The sequence below is a fragment of the Bombyx mori genome, chromosome 27 (genome assembly GCF_030269925.1).
Source record: "Bombyx mori chromosome 27, ASM3026992v2".
Lineage (NCBI taxonomy): Eukaryota > Metazoa > Arthropoda > Insecta > Lepidoptera > Bombycidae > Bombyx > Bombyx mori.
In genome coordinates, this window is record NC_085133.1 from 2912457 (window position 1) to 2925884 (window position 13428).

Below are 13428 nucleotides of genomic sequence, written 5' to 3' on the forward strand. Positions count from 1 at the left end.
GGACGCAGACACGTATTCAGATGTTTTAGTTCAATATTATATGGTAATGGTAAATTTAATTATTCCTTCAAGGAGGATTCCTTCAAGCTTCTGGAATGGCAAGGACTTGGCATCAATATTAACGGGGAATACATCACTCATCTTCGGTTTGCCGATGACATCGTGGTCATGGCAGAGTCGCTGGAAGATTTAGGGCGTATGCTCGGTGACCTCAGTAGGGTTTCTCAACAAGTGGGTCTTAAAATGAACATGGATAAAACAAAAATCATGTACAATGTCCATGTTGCACCCACCATAGTTACTGTTGGGAGCTCTACTCTTGAAGTTGTTGACGAATATATATACCTAGGACAGGCAGTCCGATTAGGTAGGTCCAACTTTGAGAGAGAGGTCAGTAGACGGATCCAACTCGGCTGGGCAGCGTTCGGTAAACTGCACAACGTCTTCTCGTCCAAAATACCTCAGTGCCTTAAGACAAAGGCGTACAACCAATGTGTGTTACCAGTGATGACTTACGGCTCGGAGACGTGGTGCTTCACTAGGGATCTTTTTAGAAGGCTCAAAGTCGCGCAGCGAGCTATGGAGAGGGCTATGCTCGGCATTTCTCTACGTGATCGAATCCGAAATGAGGAGATCCGTAGAAGAACGAAGGTTGCTGACATAGCCCGTAGAATTAGTGAACTGAAGTGGCAATGGGCCGGCCACATAGCACGAAGAGAGGACGGTCGATGGGGCAGAAAGATCCTGGAGTGGCGACCACGTACTGGCAAGCGCAGTGTGGGACGGCCACCTACTAGATGGACCGACGACCTAGTAAAAAGCGCTGGGTCTCGTTGGATGCAGGTGGCAATGAACCGGTCGCACTGGAAATCTATTGGAGAGGCCTATGTTCAGCAGTGGACGGCGATAGGCTGAAATGATGATGATGAAATTTAATTTGTTTGGAAAAGTCGAAAGATGCTGTTAAATAATTGTACTACCTGCATTATAAAACATTTAGCATTCCGGGATGTTACCTCGTAACTTCCTAGGCCTTGACTCGATCGAGGCTAAATTAGAAGAACTCCGTGATCTAAGTATTCACTTCGTTCTCAAAAACGATTTGCTTAATATCGATGTTAAATCAGTTTTATCAATTTGACGCTGATGGAGGTTGGTAAAAGTCTTGCATAAGCTCTTATAATATGACATAGCAATAATCAGCCCTTTTCTTTATCAATAAATAAACGCGAGCCAAAAGACTTTTCTGCAATAATCTAAATTTTAACTTATCTTTTCCCATTTCATCCGAATCCATGTTAAGATTTTTTAAGAACACAAACTCCCTTTATATCAATGTCCGGATGTCGTGAGATTGCACTCCGAATGTTTTTTTTTAAGTTAACACAATAAAAAACGGATCCATTACATAATTATGGCAAATAATAAATTGTTGCGACTTCAAAATTAGAAGATGTACTCCATCAAACGCATTGGACTGGAAGCTTCATAGCGCATTAAAATACAGGTTTCAATTGCATTAGAATCATAACTAACGCATTAAATCTTTCTGAGGTAGGAACAGGAAAGTTCCTGGTGAGTTAAATGCCGGAGCTCAATATGGCAGTTAGGGTTAGCACGAGTAAGTTTGAGAAATGAGATGGGCACTTTTTGATTGGCATTTCTCCTCTGTAATTTTTTTTTATCACGGACAATTATTTGAACAACAGCAGTAGAGATAATTTATAAAGATTAGTAACATCCGACATGTAGCCGATCGATTATTATGAGATGTTTTACCCGCATTGGGTCATTTACGAGATAAAGTCTTATAAATCAATGAACACCAGCTGCACGCACGAAAATGTGTCACGTTCCGCCTGAGTGTGAGCGTGCAAGCGAGAGCGCGGAACAAGCGATAGAGAGGCACGATCGGCCCAAGCGTTGGCTTGTGACACGTTTGGCTCTCTTCTCGTGTGACATCAGAGCTAGCACTTCGAATAGTTCTGCTACTGACGTCATCACGTAAAAGTATCGTCCGTAAACCGACTTTACAAACAACCAAATTTTTTTAAAATGTAATTTACGTTTCTGAATCCACCCCTGAACGGTAAATCGGTACGATAGTCCCGAACCACGCGAACGCTCTATAAAATTTCAATCAAACGTAAAGATGCCGGTTTTTCATCGATTGTTTTATATACACGTTCTGTATCCGACTGGTACCGAATGTTTTCTAACAGAATTTACAGTTCGACTAAGTCATTGCTCAACGCGTTTAATGTAGGCGGACTTCTGTGGGAAGTTTTAAGCGGGCCAGACACTGCTACCTCCAGCGTTTTGCAGTCATTAAATACCGTAAAATAGTCATTAAATTTCATTGCACCTACCACTATTTACTCTGCACTATCTTTGGTTGACTGGTAGAGAATGCCTTAGGCATTCAGTCTGCCGATTTTACATGAAATGTAATAAATAAATAAATAGTTTGATATGTAATGCGTCGTTTGCTAAATTACATACCAGATCCTGTGGACAGAATGGTAAACAGTCGACGTCGCCCTAAGCACATCATTACGGATCCTCCCGATCAATTAACAGTGCTTTTAGGCACCACAAGCACTGGTCACCGTCCTCGCCGAACCCGTCGCTTGCGACGAAGGGCTCGACGAGTAATTTAACCCATAGAGCCCCCTGAGTTTCTCGCCGCATCTTCTCAGTGGATAGCGTTTCCGGTCCGGTGGTAGATTCTGCGAAGCACTGCTCTTGCTAGGGCTAGTGTTAGCAACACTCCGGTTTGAGCACCGTGGGCTCACCTACTAGGTGGCCTTAGGTGACACCTACACGCTAGGGTAAAGCTGAAATAGCCTCTCAAGGCTATCAGCATAGGTAGGAAAAAAGAAAAGTCGTCTGCTGTGGCGTCACTAGTTTCATGGGCACACACAAAGACTTAGCGTTGAGCAAATTTGCCCATTCGAGCCAAGACAAGCTTTACGAAAATCTAAATTGATATTTGAATAAAATAAATTTAATGTTTTAAAAAAAGGACATTAAAATTCCTACAATATGCCGCGACATCTGCGCGACCTTTCACCCTGTAACGAAGGGACCGCAAGAAAGGGTCAGTCAGTGACCGGTTCTGTACAGCTTGTAATAGAAGCTTATTGTTGTTACTCCTTTATCGGCTTACGATGGTCAATGGTGACCGTTGTTGATGGCGAAAAAAAAAAAACGTTTTGTTCAAACTGGTATTTTTGTCCACCTGGTCGGACAATCGAAGCTTGTAAATACGATATGATTTTCAATCATTTCGGAATATCATACGTAGTTGGAGGCAGACGCAGATATCTTATCAAACTGAAAACCGTAATAATAAAACGTGATTTATACATTCTATATTCAGTAACAACTAGATCGTTTGCCTCATTTAAAAAGGGTCAAGAAAAAAAAAAACCATTTTCCCAAATTTATTTTAAAACTCCCGAGAAACCACAACCAATAATAATTGTTGGTCACACAACAACCGACCAATAAACTGATGACTGATATTTCGAAATTCGAACAATAGTTACGGAAGCGGACATTTAGTTTTTAAATATTTTTATGTTACAATTCATATTTTGTACAAATACTTTAGGGTTGCACGTTGCGATATTAATTATTTTGTTTTATTTTAGAAACAGCCACCTTTTAAACTCACCGTTATCCTAAGAAGTAGAATTCGTCGTCCAATTATTTGCCAGAATAAATTTGATAACACAAACACACAGGTCATCTCAACATCTTCCATACCACCAAAGAGCATCTGTGTAAAATTGAAAATTACACTTACCATAAAAAATGTAATTCAGTTTTTTTTTGTTTCTTTTTTAGGCAGCCGATCGATCATACAGCTCGCCTGATGGGTTACTGTCACCAATGGACTTCAGCAATGCCAATTTTTTTAATATACCAATTCTAATTTTAAATATTCTAATTTCTACGTTCAATAGCGGTTTAGCTTACAAAAAAATACACAGCAAGTTCAAAATCAAAATCCATTTCTAATCCAGTTTTCACTCCACAAAAATCAAAAACAAATTATTTTTTATTAAGATATCTGTGACAGCCCTAGCAACGGTCATCCGCGGTCCTTGCGACCATATGCCGCAGCCAAAGGGTTGGTCACGCTTTGTCTATTGATTGTTATTGAAAAGGGTTATTTTTACCTTGTTTGTATTGTTGAAAGCGAATTTAATACGAAGACTTAGGAAAACTTGAGCGTTTGTTCGTCATTCATGAAATACGTTGAAGCATCGAAGCCTAATGAGTAAGACGCGCGGTGTATTTTGGTCGCCCATGAACTTCAGCAATGCCAAGGGCAGAGCCAAGCCGCTGCCTAAACTTTGAACGACAATGCTCTTAAAGCTTTGAACTTGCTTTGAACGACAATGCTCTTAAAGATGGTACCAATGGTATGTTAATATGTAGGTACTTGGCACGTATTTGAGGCATCTGACCTAAGGAAATTGTCGCAAAATCAAACCGGTATATTTTTATCGTAATCATTATTTTTGGTACGAATTATTTTAGACCTAATTTTAAACGGCATCAAGAGGAAAATCGTTATACAATAAGAGTTTTAAGGCTCAAAATGAGTTGTGATATTCGTTACAACTGACTGAGGGAATCCGAACACCAAAGTAAAATAATGTAGTAACAAAAACAAAAACTAAATAGCAGTATTTAAATTATAAATATCTCCTTTTTTTAAGTCGGCTAACGAGATACTAAATTCCGTTCCATTTTCGAATTTCCACCGAAGCTTATCTAGCCGCTTTCCATGTTTAAATCGTAACAAGTGACTAGTTATAGATGCGAGTTTCAGATATCACGGAACCGGAAAGGCGGCGGCGCGACCCGTCGACTCGCGAGGCGGGAAGAATTCGCGAAAACAGCCGCGAATTATTGCCGCCTTCCTGTATTGTTACGTACGTAAACTGGCTTGCTTAGATTAGAACAGTACGTAAGATTTGAATTAAGAACTTCATTTTAGAATAAATAAGAATTTTGGAACCAACTGGACGAATTAAAATAATATTGTTATATTGATATTATATATTCCATAGAATATGTATATTGCTTTTATACTCTGTTTTTTTTTCTTTTTTTAATTTCCTTGGATAAGATTAAAAAATGTAATCATAGCGGATTAATTGAAAATTCAATGTACATAAATAAACTTAATATAAATTCTGAATCATAATTTTAAAGTTTTTTATCGATTTATTGTTTTATTATTTATTTTTTTGTTTGATCGCTATAGCATATATACGTTAGGTTTTTTTTTTATATATGTATTTGTACGATTCGTTATTAGAACTTTACGTAGCTAACCAATAACATACTAATAACATATAATTAAAATGTATTTAAAATTAATATCACATACTTTCGTTAGTTCTTTGAAGCAAAAATGTACATGAATTAAAAAAAAAAATTAATCCGTGTTTTGTTTACCTTCTGCTATGCTGATACAAATATACAGTCTAATTCAAATATGTAATTACGAATTAGATAAAAAAAAAAATTATATTAACTGTGTGTCTTCAGTCGTTCCCACATCGCCACCTCTCGCACACGTAAAACTCTAACGTAAGATTTACACAGGTTATCCGGGAACGGTTCCGCGCCCCGGATATCCGTGACGTCGCACTAAAAATTTGCCTCGCAAATAGTTCGCGGTTATCCGGCGCGTTCCGGAATTGTGATGCACGAATGTGCCGTTACCGAATCGCAATTAATTTAAATTAAGTACGCCGATGTTTCAAATTTAGAACGCTACTTATATACATAAATAATGCATACATTAATATTACTTATGCCTATGTCAAAGCTAATATAAAATAAACAAGTGCTTACCTAATAACTGCTGTCAACCCAAAGACAGTTGACAATTAAAAAAAAAAAATTTTTTATTGCTTAGATGGATGGACGAGCTCACAGCCCACCAGCTGGTGTTAGGTGGTTACTGGAGCCCATAGACATCTACAACGTAAATGCGCCACCCACCTCGAGATATAAGTTCTAAGGTCTCAGTATAGTTACAACGGCTACCCCACCCTTCGAACCGAAACGCATTACTGCTTCACGGCGGAAATAGGCGGGGTGGTGGTACCTACCCGTGCGGACTCACAAGAGGTCCTACCAACAGTGAAAATTTTTAAAAATAAAGAATGAAAATGTCAATAGATTTTTGACAAGCTACAGACTTCCTCTCCAGCGAAAGTATAACGTAACGAAAGCTTTTGTTTGTTCTTCTGTAATATAAAAAATCATATCCATAATATAGAAAACGAAATCCCATTGCCCAGGTGGCATCAAAAAAAAACACAAAATCTTAGAACATTATTATGTTAACCCATCATAAAGCTATCAGCACACTATCAATATTCAACAGGTGACGCACAGTTGCTTACAACATGTCGCGGCGACGACGTGTGGTCACGCCTTTATTGGCCATAGAACAGATGATATTGTAGATGCGACAGTATTACCTGTAGTTTTGTTTTTATTTTTTTTGCAAGTTTGACCGTATTTTTTTAAAAGCTTAGTGGTTCTGCTGACAAGTACTAAATCTAAATTTGTACCAGAAACATTACTTTTAATAGTAGACACTCTGCACCCGGTACAATAATAATTATTAAGCAAGTTTTTGACTTAATGCATCTCTGTACTTAGAGCTACTATGAAGTTAACTTTAGGGCTTTGATTAGCTTTTGATTGATGATTTGCTTTGATTCGCTTTGATGATTTAAGCTTTTTGGTACTTTTATGCCGTGAAAAATCATGCAATCTGAAATGAAAGAGCAAGTAACCGTTTTCTATTATTAAGAATTAGACACTTCGCTCTCATATTTTTATGATTAAATTCAAGTGGTGGCCTTTATAATATTTGTTAACCACTAAACACTAGGGGAGTCATGACTTTGTTTACCCGCGACTATGCAGCAAAAATAAAACAAAAATTCAAAACTGTATGAATCTTTTTTTTTCTACCTAAGCTGGTCTTAAGAGGTTATGCCGCGTAACTCTAACGCGTAGGTGAGCTCTCGGGGCTCAACCTGGAGGGTTGCCTAACACTAGCCCCAGCAAGAGCAGTGCTTCGCAAAATCTACCACCAGATCGGAAACGCGACCCACTGAGAAGATTCGGCGAGAAACTCAGTGGGCTGTGTCTACGGGCTAGTTAATCCCCCGAACCCTTTACCGCAAACGACAGAAAGACGCGGTGCTAGGATCTGTAGCCGTTTAAAAAAAGTATATGAAACCAAAGACAGCTTTATACATACAATTTCGATCGGTTTTCTATTTGCCCTAAAAACCAAAAGTTAAAGCACAAAGCGTACATATTTCTAAAAGTGTGTCAAGTTTGGATATTCGATACGCAATTATTATTCCTGCCACCAACAGAACTCCACCTCTATAATAGGTTTTTCTTTGTAATCCGATTCTGGCCTAAGAAATACTTTGTGAAGCAAAATTTGACCTGACAAAGTTCGGAGAGTCAGAAAAGTTATTTCGAGTTGCTTGAATCATTAGCGATCAGGGTTTCTCGCGTTTTAAAATGTAAATCAGCGCTTTGGTAAAGTAAAAAATATTGCGCGTTGCAAAGTGAGAAAAACTAACAATAAACATGATCTTACATTTTAAAATTGCCTCTCATGGCAACGAGTTCACTGAATAGAGCATCAAAAAGGTTACTTATACATATTATTTACATTTATTTACGATAGCTATAATTGTCAAAAATAAGTGCTATTATTTCTTAGGTACTAGAACATCTAAAATTAACTAATCTATGATAAGTTAACAAGGTGTCGAACCTTTATTTATAGAACGTTAACTTATTGAATTTTAAAATTGGATCTTCCGTCGGACACTGTTACCAACTTAAAAATCAACAAATTTTATTTATTATTCGAACTTCGCCCTTACCGTATTATTATTAGAGCTACTGCACTATCATCGACAGTCAATGTAAATTTGTTTTCGTTAAAAACACATGCTCATGACAGTTTTTGAAAATCGAAAACTTTTGAAAAACTCGTCAAGAACTAATCGGTATCGTTTACGTATTTTTATTGAAGCACCACTTCCGGATTCGATTTATGAAATGTTTTTTTTTTATTATTGTTTAAAAAGGGAAGGGTTTGTTTGACTGATTGGACTGACTGACTGGGATATTCTGATGATTCTTTTTGATTATGAGTTTGAGCGTAGGTAATTTTTAAGCATATCTTTTATTATTTGGGAACAAATTTCCAAACAACACAGGATACTATGGAGCCATTTTTTATGCCGGGACTAACGTGAGGTAAACAATTAATAATATTTATTCAATATGTAATCTCGGCGTGCCAACAGATGTTGGTGATTTAATAATCTGTATATCATAGAAGTTTAATAGAAAATCGAAACGCCCTAGAAATGTAATTTTTTTTATTGCTTAGGTCGGTCGACGATCTCACGGCCCACCTGATGTTAAGTGGTTACCGGAGCCCATAGACATCTACAACTTGAGATATGAGTTCTAAGATCTCAGTTTTTACATTATAATGGCCGTCTCACCCTTTAAACCAAACTAAACCAATTTTATTGGAAAAATAATTGGTACTTGCCAGCGGGATGCGCTAGATACGAATGCACCGGACATCTTATCCTTTAAGCCACGACGACTTCAGAAAACTCAATGTTATATTTTATATTCTTTTTTTTTTGCCATTGTAGGCAGACGAGCATACGGCCCACCTGATGGTAAGTCACTGTCGCTCGTGGACGTCAGCAATGCCAGGGGCAGAGCCAAGCCGCTGCCTACCATTGTTCCTCAAGTTCGCTGTTTGTATTAAGAACAAATTAGTAATAAAAAGCTTTTTAACAGTCTCCAGCACCCTGTATAAAGCACACATTATACAGGCCGTTATAAAACATAGCAACTCGCCGCGCCGCCCGGCTATGTAAGTGCAATTTAAAATGTAAATTAACTCAGCTAAGAAAAAGGGGGTCTGCACCGACATTGAGGAATCCTCCATCTTAGGGAAACTCGGAACATAATTTCGTATCACAACTCCAGATGCGAACACACGAATATGATCCTTAAAGCATTTACCACAAGGGACACATTCGTATAAAACTAAATTCACTTACGCCTTTTTGTCTTTGATGGTTGGAGCTAAAGAAAAAGTTTTCGCTGCAAGCGATTTTTAAGTCTATTTTCATAGACTTAAGTGTTACTTTAGCTAGCATACAAAGAGTCGGACATAAGCTGTTTCCTCAGTTTTTTTGTACGTTTCTTACAAGTACTTTAGCGCGCGTAAACCCAACGCAGTTTTTATTTAAAATCACATTAATATTTTTTTTCTTTTCGACTAGCTGACCCGGCAGACTTCGTAGTGCCTCAATCGATAAATAAAAGACCTAAGCTTTTCATCGCATGAACACATCAAAGGAAAAACAAAATTGTTATTTTTATTCAATTCCGAGCATTTTCTTATTTATCTACCTTTTAAACTTTCTCTGGACTTCCACAAATAATTCAAGACCAAAATTAGCCAAATCGGTCCAGCCGTTCTCGAGTTTTAGCGAGACTAACGAACAGCAATTCATTTTTATATATATAGATACATAGATTACCATTTTCTTTAAAATATCAACAAATTATTCTTAGCCTTGTTGTGTTAATAATATTAATAATTAAAATTTACACGCACCAAGTCTGAAATTGTTTCAAAACAAGTCTAAATGCGACATGTAAACTATTTTATGCATGATTTTAAATAAAAACCTATATCTCGCATTGTCGAGTCAATTTCAATCTCTCACTTTGTTACTGAGTGAAATTAGTTTTTTTTTCTTTTTTTTGTTATACTAAAGACTTGGTCAATGTCAAATATTATCGCTTTTGTAGAATATATCACGTACGAGCGCTTACATTATTATTTTGTCTACTTGTTGATTTAATACTAGTCCTAAGTAATACTAGTATTATGAGGATATATGAGTAGATACCATTCGGCTTATTCCCATTGCTTTCATATTCAGTTCAATTAAGTAAGGCTATGCCAATATCCACTCATGTCTTAAAGCGACGGTATCTACGTTGTTATGCCCGTGGGCTCTTAAAAACTTAGCATGGACATCGAGTTATTCATCTAGTGAAACGTAAAAGATAGTTACCGATTTCATACTTCGATCATTTGACTTAATGTTACCTGAGCGATGGACTTTGTATCCGGTACCCCCTCACCCCTCGAGGAGAGGCTGTGAGCTCGCCCTTAAACCTCACATGTCGTATTATTTCGAAGCCACATAAAAAAGTAATTTCGCCCGAAAGAGCTACGAAGGAATCTATAGTACATAATTCGCCCAGTCTCCGTTGCCAGGCAACACTGGGTCCTTTTCTTTTTTCAGCCCGCCCCCCACCACCGGCCGCTGCAGGGGGCGGAGGAGTCGTAGAGGGGGGCGAGGGCCGAGAAATGGAAAACTCAGGAAAATTGTAGCATTCTTGAGGCGACGCCGAGCTCACACCTTCTTACGTCGGGGATAACAAACATTTGGTGTTATATCATTAAAATAATTATTGACTTTTGTCATATTTATTGGGTTTTTTTAATGTTCGAGGGATTACTGGTGGCCCTGGGCCTTTCCAGTTTCACCAGGACAGGTGGGCGAGCAATGGCTCAGCCAGTAGGGGTGAGATTTGCTAACAGCTATACGAGCGCCTCCGAAGGAAACCTAACAACTCAAGAGCAACTGCTTCGCGAATGAATCTACAACCGGATCGGAATCGCGACCCGCTGAAAAGATCCGGCGAGAAACTCAGCGAGCTGATATTTACCTTAGGTTGCACGTTGAACTCTGCCGTAGAGTTAAAGGCGTCATATTTACTGTTCACCATCCAGTCTTCTTCTTCCGCAATGTCTCAGCAAGTAGTCCGGTGTTAATTGCATAGCTGTAGCTACTGATGTTGTGCAACATTTCGCAGCACAAACTGGTCGAAACCACTTAAAATTGGTTAAGAGCCTGTTTCAACGTGCTTATAACTATAGACTACGGTAAAATAATAGTTTTTGAGCCAGCCCGGGTAACAGCAACAAAAAAGATTTACCTAAACCTTTAAAGATATTTTTTTTAAACGTTACACTCAAGAAAATGTTGTGCTCCTCTGAAGCGGCATGGAACGTAAAAAGGAGCGCCGCGTTGGACGCCACCCCCTCCCCAACACCCCTCGACCCGCGCCACCCTCGGCACGGACAGCAACCCGCGTGGGGGTGGACTGAGAGTGTCTTATTTATGTTTTTCTTATTCTTTATTTATAACCTTCAAACAAAGTCTGAAACGAGACCCCAGAGTTAAACAGATTACCAGCCATTGCTGATATGCTCCTCGCGTCGTATTCTTCTGAGGGTCGTGATCATCCTTCTGTATCACTTTCTCTAGCAAGATCTTTATCTGCTTCTAGCGATACTTCTATCTCTAGCGATACTGATATGCAGAACTGCAAATGTCAAAGTCAGCTAAAAGCATTCGTGAAGTTAACTCATATTTTTGGATGGCATTGGAAGATAGATAATAATTAATAAAATAAAAGGAGTTAGATAAATTTCAAGATTGACCCTTAGCTAAAATACCTTTTACTGGTCGTAACAGGAAATCCGGACGTGTCGACTTCGCTAGAGGATTATTACGGAGCTACCAGTTTGAGATTACTCAACTAATACTGCCGCTTTATTGATGGTAGGACCTCTTGTGAGTCCGCGTGGGTAGGTACCACCACCCTGCCTATTTGTGCCGTGAAGCAGTAATGCGTTTCGGTTTGAAGGGCAGGGCAGCCGTTGTAACTATACTGAGACCTTAGAACTTATATCTCAAGGTGGGTGGCGCATTCACGCTGTAGATGTCTATGGGCTCCAGTAACAACTTAACATAAGGTGGGCTGTGAGCTCGTCCACCCATATAAGCAATAAAAAAAAAAAAAAGAGAGGAGTGGCCGATGGAAGAGAATGGAATAGAAAAATTCGCTGTGCCGACTCTACCTAGTGGGATAAGGAGGAGACAAAGAACCTTTTTTTTTTTTCGAGATTCGATTTTTAATTTTTTTGTTTTTTTTTTTAATTCTCATTCCGTCCCTGGCTATCGCCGTCGGTTCCGTAGCGTTTTACATATTTCTTGAGCTCGCCGCCATTGTGCGACCGAGTGCTAAGAGCCTCCGTATCTGCTCGTTCTTATTTCCACCAGCGTCAAGATTTCATTCTGAATTATGTTTTCTCGGTCAAATTTTGCTACTTATTTTAATTATCATTATGTAGTAGCACGAGCCAATCCTTGTGCTATAGAAATAAAAAAATGAAGTTATAAAGCTAATAATAGTAGACGGTTCCTTGATTTGATTGATTTGATTCGATCCCATCACTATCCAGTAGTAGGTCTATGTAAAAGTTCCTGAATATTATCTCGAAATCGATCCAGTGGTTTCCGAGTTTATACAGAACCCACATACACACAACTACATTTACGTACATACACACATATATATTTCGTATTTTAAGCGTAACATTAATAATCTCTTCTTTCTATTTAAAAGCTTTTCGAATTTATTTATTTATTTATTTATTCAACTTAATGCACATAAGTACAATGGCGGACTTAATGCCTGAGGCATTCTCTACCAGTCAACCAAGGGTGGTGTAGAGAATCCTGTGGTAGGTGCATAACTTAATGTGAAACAACCAAACTACATTATACAATATACAAACACATACACAGTATATATATATATATATATATAATCACACAAACAACGTACACAATTTTATATCATGATAATAATATAAAATTTACACATATATCTATATAATATAATCTCTATCATATACACACATATTCACATACATATTCATATACACACTAAAACACAACTTAAAAATATAACAAAGAAACAGAACCACATATACATATATATATAGTACAAGAAAATAGTATATTGCACAGAACACACATTGCAAGTCAAATTGTTAAGTTTTTAAGTTTTTAAGTTTCTCCAGAAAAAGTTGGCGTACCTTTATTTTGAAAGTTAGGCGATCAGTGATCATCCTAACATTAAGAGGAAGTGAATTCCAAAGTTGAACAGATTGAACTACGAAAGACGAACGGACTAAACTAGAGTTGTGCGTGGGACAGTGAAGGAGTAAATTATTAGAGGAACGCAAGTCCTTATCGTGCGAAGAATGTAAATATTTAAAGTACTGAGTCAGATAGGAGGGAGGAGTTGGGCATGTTAGTATAGAATGAAGCGCAGTAAGAGCATGTAGATTGCGGCGCTCGCGTATAGGAAGAAAATTTATTTCGGAGCGGTAAGTAGACACGTGGTCATACTTGCGAAGATTAAAAATGAAACGAATGCAGTTGTTGA